This window comes from Dermochelys coriacea, chromosome 1, assembly GCF_009764565.3.
Source record: "Dermochelys coriacea isolate rDerCor1 chromosome 1, rDerCor1.pri.v4, whole genome shotgun sequence".
Classification (NCBI taxonomy): domain Eukaryota; kingdom Metazoa; phylum Chordata; order Testudines; family Dermochelyidae; genus Dermochelys; species Dermochelys coriacea.
This window is the reverse complement of record NC_050068.2, coordinates 286,706,865-286,717,595: the sequence shown is the minus strand read 5'-3', so window position 1 is coordinate 286,717,595 and position 10,731 is coordinate 286,706,865. Positions and strand designations below refer to the sequence as shown.

At 42.0% G+C, this 10,731-nt stretch overlaps 1 long non-coding RNA gene across 1 annotated transcript; it reads right to left on the bottom strand.

Annotated features, from left to right (window-relative positions):
* Nucleotides 1–490: 490 nt before the first annotated feature.
* Nucleotides 491–10,157, bottom strand: LOC119844753. The gene is made up of 3 exons (XR_005289386.2): nucleotides 10,028–10,157; nucleotides 6,193–6,319; nucleotides 491–2,094 (listed from the first exon to the last, which is right to left on the bottom strand). It is a non-coding gene; the product is annotated as an uncharacterized LOC119844753 (long non-coding RNA).
* Between the last annotated feature and the right edge of the window lie 574 nt (nucleotides 10,158–10,731).

The window sequence follows — 10,731 nt, the reverse complement described above, 5'->3', positions numbered from 1 at the left end:
GCAATAAATACTTGTCTGACCTAGATCTTTCCAGAAGTTGATGGGATTTGGCCAGACAGTTCACGTGCCCTTTGAAAAAAAAAAAACAGAACAAAAAACTACTCTCCCCTTTTGTATTTATAGAAGAAATCAGAGATGCATCTGTTTGTGCCTTACTGCCTGCAGAGACTGTAGCAGAGTTATATAAAACGTCTTTATTTATTTCCCTTGCAGTTACTTGACTGTTCTGGTCTGTAAATTGTGAACCCCTTGGACAAGAGACCATCCACTCCTCTTGAATGGAGGAAGCTACTTAGCATATTCTGGGTGCCGCCACAAACAAATGATAATGCTCTGGAGATTAGAAACTGAAAGGGCTCATTGTGATTGCCTTCCCCATACAAGTGGTCCCTTTGACTTCAGTTGGAGAGTAAATACCCACCAACATGAGTCAGGATCTTTTGAAAATGAGAGTTCATCAGTAGCCATACAGACAAAAGCCCAACCCCAGTTGTCCTCAGCAGTCTTTATTATCTCTTTTTCCATTGGTTAAGGGAATCTTTCTAAGGCCTGATCTTTGGTTGTATTAAAATCCTAAGATCACTATGTGCCTTCTTCCACAAGAGGGGGGAAAAGTAAAACCACATGAAACTGGGCAAGGCACCAAACATATTGATGAAGTCTCTGGTGAAATGTTTTGGCATCACTGCATAACAATAACACACCATTTTGATTAACTTGAACAAACAAATCCAATAGATGATTTAAAAAAATAATACAGATGTGATATAACTTTACACTTTAAGAATGTAGAAGGCAGATTTACCATCACATTAACTGTTTCTTTTGACAAAGGAGAAAATGTGGTCTAAAGCCATAGGCTGTGTCCATAACAGGGAACACTGGAGGGAAATTCCCATTGGAGCTACCACTGGTGCCACTAAGCCAATGAGAGCTATGATGTAGCTAAGATTCTGGCATCTTCCAGTGGCTTAATCACTATGTCAATTAAAATGAACTGATAAAAAGGTCAGAAGCCAGCTGAGCAGTAGGGCTTTGTGACAAAGGATGTGCCTACACAGCAGGTGGGAGGTGTAATTCCCAGCATGGTAGACAAACAGGTGCTAGTTCTCCTAGAGCTAACACCAAATAGCAGCATGGCCACAACAGCTTAGGCTAGCTGAGCAAGTATATACCTAGAGGGTCAGGCAGGATTGTATTTAGGTGGATACCCTGAGCCTGTGCCACCACGGCCATGCTGCTCGAGCAGAGCTAGCAAATGTACGTTGACCCATTCTGGGAATTACACCTGGGTATGTCTGCACAGCAGCTTGCAAAGTGACTCACCAGCAGCATGTCCCCTTGTGGCAGACACAGCATTGGCATTTGCTCTTTTTGTCACCTTGCCAGCCACTCACTTGGGTCTGGTGGTGGTGGTCCCCTCTGTCTGGCAATTTAGCCCCATCCAGACAGATCATGCTCGGACCCATCTCTTCAGGGCAAGTGTCCAGTCCAACAACAGTCTGGCAATGTCTTACCAGGTCTGTAGCCCAGCTAGTCCTTACAACTTATCTCCGCAGTCTTCATCATTCTTTTTTCTGATGACTGTAAGGGAACCCAGTCCTTCCCTCAACCCTGGGTTGTAGCTCAAGGCCCCTGTAGCAGATATTGAAGGTCTAGAACTTCAGACCTCCAGCTTCTTCCCTGGACTGCCTCCTACTGCAGCCCCCCGTAGGCCTTCTTCCCCAGTCCACCTCAGAGGAAAGGTAACAAGGAAAGGCAAAATACAAAAATAGTCCAGACATGTTTCTGGCCTCCCTCCTTTCAGGAGATACCTAATAAGCTGCAGCCCAGCTCAGAGGCCTCAAAACTTTTGTGTAGTGTTCACAGGAAGACTCAGGCAACTTTGTCCTCCATACTCCTTTTTGGACATCAACAGGGAGCAGTCTGTCCATCTCCCAAAACCGGCTCCCTCCCTTTTAAGGATCTTCCTTCAAGCCTGGGAGGCCTCATAGGTGCAGTGAGGTGAGTTGCCTGAGCCCAAAACCATTCTTTAACCCCTTCCTGCTGGGTACAGGCTTTGTACTCCGAGTCACGGGCTCCCACTTAAGGTACCTGAATGGGTGCAAATTTATTTCTCAATTAACCTACTGCAAACATGGCCTAATATTCATGATCTAGAGCCATTTTCTTCCTCCCCATCCCGCCTGCCCCAGAATCCCATTATTGCTGAATGCTACAAGAATTATTTCACTGACATACTGTACATAAGAACACCTTTTAAACTTTCAAGTATCAGAGGGGTAGCCATGTTAGTCTGGATCTGTAAAAGCAGCAAAGAGTCCTTTTAAACTTTGCTATAATTAAAGGAGGGGGAATCTGGTGGGTAAACAATCAATCACCTATTGACCATCCCAAAGTCAAACTAAAACCTAAATGAGTGCAGTGGTTTAAAAAAGTTTTGATAGACATTTCCCTTCTACCCATCCACCTTCTAACTTTCCCCAGCAGAAGCTGGCCCAAACAGCAGGAGATTTCCAATCATACTATTGTCACAATAGAGAAGCTCATAGACTCAGGCTTTAAGGTCAGAAGGGACCATCATGATCATCTAGCCTGACCTCCTGGGCATCACAAGCCATAGAACCTCACCCACCTGCTTCTGAAATAGACCCCTAACCTCTGGCTGAGTTACTGAAGTCCTCAAATCCTGATTTAAAGACTTCAAGTTACAGAGAATCCACCATTTACACTAGTTTAAATCTGCAAGTGTCCCATGCCCAATGCTGAATAGGAAGACACCTTCCCCCAGGGTCTCTGCCAATCTGACCCAGGGGAAAAAATTCCTTCCTGACCCCAAATATGACCATCAGTTAAACCCTGAGCATGTGGGCAAGACCCACCAGGCAGATACCTGAGAAAGAATTCTCTGTAGTGACTCAGAGCCCTCCCCCTTTAGTGTCCCATCTCCAGCCGCTGGGGATTTTTGCTGTAACTGTGCACTGCAACTGTAGTGGGGGCGAAAACCCACAGGGATTCAGGTGAGAGGGAGGAAAAGGTCTGTAGGGAAGGGATTGGTGAGAGGACCCGTGTAGGATATTAGGGCCTGGGGATGGTGCTTGTCAGAGTGGTAGAGAATTCAGGTAAGAATAAGGTCTGACCATTTCAGTGTTTATCCAAATCGAACTAAGCCTCTCTAGGGACCAGGATGTGATCAGTCAGGCCTAATGGTTAGAGGTAGGGTCAGAAGCCAGGAACCAAAGCTAGAGCCAGAGCCAGGATCACACCCAGGGTCAGGGCTAGAGTCAGGATCAGGAGCCATGCCAAAGATTGAGCTGAAATCAGTATCAGGCATCATAGTGACGGTCAGGAGTGGAGTCAGTCAGAAATCAGGGAACAGTGCCAAGGGTCAAGCCAGAGTCAGCGTCCAGTACAGCAGTGAATAAGGAATCTGCTCAGACAACTTCTTGTGCCTCCTTCCAGCTTAAGTAGTGCATCTGGGCCAGTTGGTGGAGCTGGATGTCTGCTCCAATCAGGAGCTTGATGGGTGAAGCCTCTGGTAGACCGCAGAGATGCTAGTTCCCTTTTGCGGTGTTCCAGAGAACTGTTTGTTTTGATCTGGGCACCAGTTGGGGACCTCACTGCTTTAATCATAAGTAGTTTATATGTGCTAAATACAACTACAGCATCAGAGAAATCCCTGGAAAAATAAGGGCACAAAGAAATTAATGAGAAATCTCTGTAAAAAGGCATGAAGATAGTATTCTTGGTTTTTTAATATCATATATTAATAATATTAACATGGCAACCTAACATGAGAGTTGGGGCAATTGAATGAAATATTTTCCCAACCTTATATAGTTATAGAAACATCTTTGTTTAATAAATGAGCTGTTTCACTATGTAAATACAGATTTCACTACTGTTCTTTTCACTACTTAATTATTCCTATTATTTACTATTTGTAAATATTGCTATCTCCAGCTGAGATTGGGTCCCTATTGTGCCTAGCACTATATATACTTATAGTGAGAGATTTCAGAGTAGCAGCCGTGTTAGTCTGTATTCGCAAAAAGAAAAGGAGTACTTGTGGCACCTTAGAGACTAACAAATTTATTAGAGCATAAGCTTTTGTGAGCTACAGCATCCGAAATGCATCCGATGAAGTGAGCTGTAGCTCACGAAAGCTTATGCTCTAATAAATTTGTTAGTCTCTAAGGTGCCACAAGTACTCCTTTTCTTATAGTGAGAGAGAATCCCTGCTCTGAAGAGCTTACAAAGCAGACAAAGGGTGGGAGAAAAGAAGTATTATTATCCCCATGTAGCAGATAGGACCGTGAGTGGCAGGGGGTGTCTGTGCTGCCATTGGTGGTGTGACTGCAGCATGCATAGGCATACTTGAGCTAGAGTGGTAAAAAAATAGCAGTGAATCTACAGCAGCAGGATAGGCTAGCCACCCAAATACATAATCAGAGTCCCAGGTAGGTATGTACCACAAAGCTAGTCCATGCTGCCACCCCCTTTATGGCATTTTTAGAGATCTTGCCTACATGGGTTGCAATTGCTCCTTCAGATTACAGAGACTAGCCCCAGGTCACAAAGGAAGAGTATAGCAGAAGCAGGTATTGAACCTACATCTCCTGAGAACCTGGTTAATTAAAGACCATTCTTCCTCCCTTTCTTGATTAGAGTTTAATTTCATTAAGTAATCAGTATAGTATGGTACTGTATGAAGAGGAAACTCAAGAAATTATGAGAGCTCTTCAAGGAAGTTATCTACAAAACCCGGAGCTAAAAAAATTCTGGTGAGACAATAATAAAAGAACCAAATAGCTACATAAAACATGAAAGAGAAAAAGAGCACACTGGAATCAAGGAATCTCCCACAGTACAAACGAGTTAACTGCTAAAGAAGCACAAGTGTACTATGTCTCATATTCACTTTGCAGATCAATTCTGAGGGTGGGAGAATTTTTCTCTGTGAATTTTGTATTCATTCTAATGTGCACTTGTACATCTGTTAGACATTTGTCTATTAGTTTATAACTAGTACTGATATTTAAGCCAGTAAAAAGCATTAATACCCAAAATGGAACAAACATATACAGCTGTTATGAAACTGGCATTTTCTAAGTGAGGTCAAAAATGATCCTTATTGCAGCATTTTCACCAATTCAGTATGAAAAAAAAATAGCCAAAATATTATTTTACTGCTCATGATAAGAAGATCAAATCTATTTCTTGTGGGTTTTTTTTAAATTTATTATTTTTTTCTTCTGAAACCCTTACTCATGCTGAGTACAGTAGTATGTTATTCCACAGGACAGCTCACTGAGGTCAATATCAGGTCTTGAAGAGTAAATTGCTATTCAGTGTAACAGTGTCAGAATCTGATCCTAAATAATCTACAAGGGGTAATTTGCAGCTCTCTCACACACATTTTGAAGGTGTTTGGGGGGTTGTTTTTTGCAGCGGGGTGGGGGTGTTTTTTAAGGCAGCCCTGCTTCTCCAGCTTCTTGTTTTGATCAACCCCCAACCTTTAAAATTATATATATATATATATATATATATATATATATATATATATAGACACTAGAGGATGAATGGGAACCTTATTGTTCCATCCCCAAACTTTCTTTTTTGTCCTTTTGTTTAATTACAGCATTGTAATACAGTCACTTAGGCCCACATTTGGGAACCTAAAACACCGATTTCAATGCCTCAATACCTTTAAAAGTCTGAAGTTTCATAATGATCTGAACTGATTTGGCTATCATAATGGCAAAATGTTTGGCAGGAGGAGAATGCAGCACAAATAACATGGGCTAAATCTAAGAACAGCAAATACATCTCACCAAGGGTGAAATTCACTTAGGATCTAAGGGAGAGCACAAAGGCCCATGCACCACATAAAACCTCAAGATAGGGCTTAAATAGGACTTACATGATGCTTAATACCTTGTACTGACCTTGCTGAATTTTTCCCAAAGAATAGGCATCAGTTGTTTATATGTTCTCTTACTTGGATTACACAGAAGATCCTAAAATATTGCTTTTTTTCTTTTTTAATGACTAAGACTGTGTACGAGTCTGGGGGGTTAATTGTGAGGGGTTACTACGATATTTCCTCTCCTGAATTGTCTCTTGCATTTGAAATCTGAAGAAAGACTTTACCAACCTCTTTGTTTTAGGTTGGTCCTTCATGATACCCACCTCTGGCTGATGGCCAGCTGACTTCTGGAAATGGGCTGTGTCTCAAAGTCAGACCAGACAGTTATAGGAGAATGGAGGAAGATGGGCATATCAGTCCAAGAATGGTGAATACCCTTTACCCTAGGGACTAAAAAGAGGTTACCTCAGGTTAATTAGAAACACTTGAAATCCAATTATGGACAACCAGTGACCTTTTAAAACAGAAACAAGCAGCAGCAGGGAGAAAAGGCTTCTACTACATAGAAGGCTGTTCTCCTTCCTATAGGGGAAACAATCAAGATTACTTCTGTCAGAGTAGCAGCCGTGTTAGTCTGTATTCGCAAAAAGAAAAGGAGTACTTGTGGCATCTTAGAGACTAACAAATTTATTTGAGCATAAGCTTTCGTGAGTTACAGCTCACTTCATCAGATGCATGAAGTGAGCTGTAGCTCACGAAAGCTTATGCTCAAATAAATGTGTTAGTCTCTAAGGTGCCACAAGTCCTCCTTTTCTTTTTAAGATTCCTTCTGATTGAGAAAGTGCTGGCAACCATAAGACAGCATAAGACAACACTCTGGGGGTGGGGGGAGGAAATGGATTTCTTTGTGTTGTGAGTTTGTTGTTTGCTCAAGAGACCTACTTGGGCCTACCCTGAGGCCCACCTTGCAAATAGTGTAAAAATAAACCAGAATGAAGAATTAGAAGCCTTCACAGTAGGACTGGCTCCCTACAAGCCTCATACCACCAAAGAGAGAAATGCTGAGGCTGACAGTATTAGGAAAGAAACCCACATTTTTAAAAATACTTTTGTTATGGACCAAGATGGTAAGCAGTCTTGCCTAGTAGTCAGGTCTAGTGGGCAAAGCAGGCAGCCAGGTTGGGGAACAAAGCCAAGGGTCAGCACTAGAGTCAACTGCCAGTTACCTGAGCCAGGGATCACACCCGAGTCAGCCAGGAATCAAAGTTGAGGGTCAGAGGCAGGACTAGTAACTGACATTTAGAAGCAAGGCGGAAGGGCAGGAATGGGACACAAGGATTAAGCACGAGGCAGGAGCCAATCAGGAGAAGAGTCCAGTACAGCCACAGGAGGAAATCACCTTATTACTCAGACAACTTCATGTGCCTCCTTCTGCCTTAAATAGCATGGTTGGACCGATCAGTGGGGCTGGGCAATCCTCCAATCCAGGCTCCTGTGGTAAGTGCCTTAGCTGAGGCTGTAGTCCTACGAGCTTCTCAACCCAGCAACTTTTAGCAGACAGTGGGTAGAGGCCAGGATGCAGCGACCTGAGAAATTGTGCTCTTGTATATCACAGTGAAATTAAGAAGTTTCATTCCTTTCATATGACATCTAGCATGTTGCCACTCTAGTACATCTGCCCCAATATAGATTTAAGTATCCTGCTTTCAAAGAGTCCTTGCAAATGGTCCATCTTCTGTGTGTTATGGGATGATCAAGTCTCTATAACAACTATTCCAATTTCCAGCTGTATCCAAGTGTGACGTTCACAGATTCAAAAAACTGGCACAGCCACATATTATAAGTAGTCCACCTGGCTCCATTTATTTCCCCTTTCAAATTAAAGGCAAGGTAACCCAAAACCTCCGTCTTCTGCTTTTAAACATTTCACACGAACCCATTTGGGGAATTTATTGTGGTTTTAAAAAGATCAGACTTTTTCATTTGGTGTGTCACACTACAAAAACTGTATGGTACCTGTTAGCCAGATGCTATGGGAATAATAGGCCAAAAGGTACCAGATTTCCTATTTAGAGTCTGCTGTATAGCATACATATCAGAATCAGGTGATATTAATGAAAAATAGCACTGGAAAAGTTACAAGCCACTATTCCAAACAAAAATGGCATTTTTTTCCCTTTTATAAGTGAACTCAATCTAAATAAGCTTTGAACTCTCAGATCTGTCTGTTTGTGGGAGGCTGCTTGTAACAGCCATATAGCCAATATGACGACAAGTTTGGAAGAGACCCAGGTATTTTTAATCAGTGAAACTGTACTGTACTGTCTGAAACGTATGAAACTACTCATGCCTGTTACATATCTAAAATTTTCTTTGATTTTATATTAAGTTAATGGAACCCAAAGATCAAATTTCTAAAAGATTTACTACTTCTCAGCAGCCTATGCAAGCTCTAATAGGATATTGTAATGTTTTTATAGCAAGCAATTTACTTTTAGAGATTGTAAATGATACAGTGACTGTCAGTACTGGCATGAGCAACGACTTCACTATCATCAATATTAATGCTCAGTTTTCTTTCTGGCTGATATTAAACCAGACCAGAGTTCTGTCATGAATACACAAACCTATGGAAACAGTGAAGAACTCAGAGCAAATCATAGTGGAAAATAAATACTGTCTTGGAATTCTGAAACATTTGGTTGATTTTTTTTTCTCCCTACTTTCATTGCACACCAACAGAACCTGTCCTCCTGCTGTTTTTAAAGTCCTTCCTTTGGGCAATTTTTCAGGATACATGACTATGTCTTGAGCCCATACAAAAAGCATGCAGTATTTTGGTAGGACTTGCTCAGGAAATAAAAGGCACACACTTTATTGAGGTATTGTGTGTATTTCTGAGGCCTAGTCTGCACTTAACATTTTTGCTGGCATAGTTCACATAGCTGTGTTGACAAAAGTCCTAGTAGAGATGCAGTTAGGCTGGCCAAAAAAGTCATTTTGCTGGGATAGTTTGTTTTGTTCAGGGAACTGGTATAAGCTATTCCAGTATAAAATTTTGCAGATATAAGCTGTGGTTCCACTAGGAGGCAAACCCTTTCCAGCATAGACAAGTCCTGAGATCCATTATACTCTCCCCATGTACCTCTCCCCTCCTCATGCATATGATGCCAATCAAAAGTGGTGGCAAAGTGAGCCAAGCAAGGGATACCTGTGTCCTAATTAAGTAGTTCTCCAACCAAGAACCAGCTGAAGTGTCTTGCAGTGACCACAGTTTAGTGTCAGTGAGGAACTAGGATCATATTGCAAACACTGATGAGTGTGCTGAATGGGACATATTGGTGGCACTGAATGGGGATGTGTAACAGGGATCACCCCAATCCTGACATCGGTCCCTGCCTCTACCTCAGGTTCCCCACTCTCATGGAAGCCAGGCCAACTCCCCTCCCAGTGCTTTAATGTAGCTTTCACCAGCCTCAGTATTTTTCCTCCTTTTTATTTATTGCTCAAATACTGTCAAGGCTGATTCGCCACTCTGGCACTTGGAGTGCAGAAGGTGGGGCCTGCAAGAATTCTAAAAATTAATACTAGCCACTCCAGGCTGGTATTAAACTCCCAAGGTTACAACTTTTCTCTGACCTTGGATGGGTAGATACTGCCGCCACCCAAGTGCAAAAAACCCTCCTTTGAGAACCCAGGAAGAAGCATTTGAGAATTCCTTCCTGTGGAGTACCCTCAAGCCCCTTCATCCCACCTCTGGGAAAGAGCTGAGAAAGAAAACAAAATCAGCTGTTGCCACCAGCTAATTAAACAACATGTGCACAAACCTTTTAGGAGACAAAAATCCAACCTTGTTCTTAAAAAAAGTAAATTTTGTTAAAAACAAAAAGAAAGAAAATATATCTAAAAACTCAGACTATTGCTAGATTTTAAAAAGAACCACTTATAAGGATTAAGCATCAGAATAATTTTCTTGAGGTCCAGTTTAAAGGTTACAAGCAAAACAAAAGCACCTCAGGCTAGCACAGAGGAGTCCACAAGACAAAGAAATAAAAGAAATAAACCTAATTGCATCTTCTTAGACATTTCCTGATCTACTTACATATCTGGGATTTTTAATGGAGTAGTTTCTAGGTCTGATTTGATGATTTTTCATACCTGGCTCAAACCTTTTTACATCATTGCTGCTCTGTTTCCTCTCCAGGAGAACAACAGACAGACAGACAAAAGGGGAGTCTTGTTTCAATTTTAAAAGTTCTAGCCTTCCCATTGGCTCTTTTGGCCAGGTGCCCACTCACTTCCCTTTACCTGTGCATGCAGTCAGACTTTTAACCCTTTACAGGTAAAGCAAGTAGAGAACAGCTACTAACAGGGATTTTATAGCTAATTGGCTGGCTGGCTATACATAAAAGGGAGCTACCCCCACTTCATTTATCACAAACACTATCACAGTTCAGCGTCAATCATGTCCCCTGGCTCATTTTAAAACCTCTGCCTCAGAGCCTTTCTGTTGCTGCCTACACAGCCCAAATCCTCAGCCAAGTCCTTCAACGTTTAGGTCCTTTTTCCAACCCAGGGTCTCCTGCAAGACTCCCATCAATGGAGCTACTTGGTGGGCTTGTACCTCACCACCTTAGGAAGCAGCTAGCTAATCACAGGTGAGACTTTGCTCAGCTCACTTGAAGGGGCCATCTCACCCTGTGACAATGTGCTTGTGCAGGCCTAATGTGTCAAATATAAATCAGAATATTCTTCTGACCAGCAGCATACAATCAACTATTTAGCATGTCATTTAATAAAAATGGAATACTGAGAATGGCAGAGGAATGTAGTAAACAAGATAACCAAGAAACTCAACCATG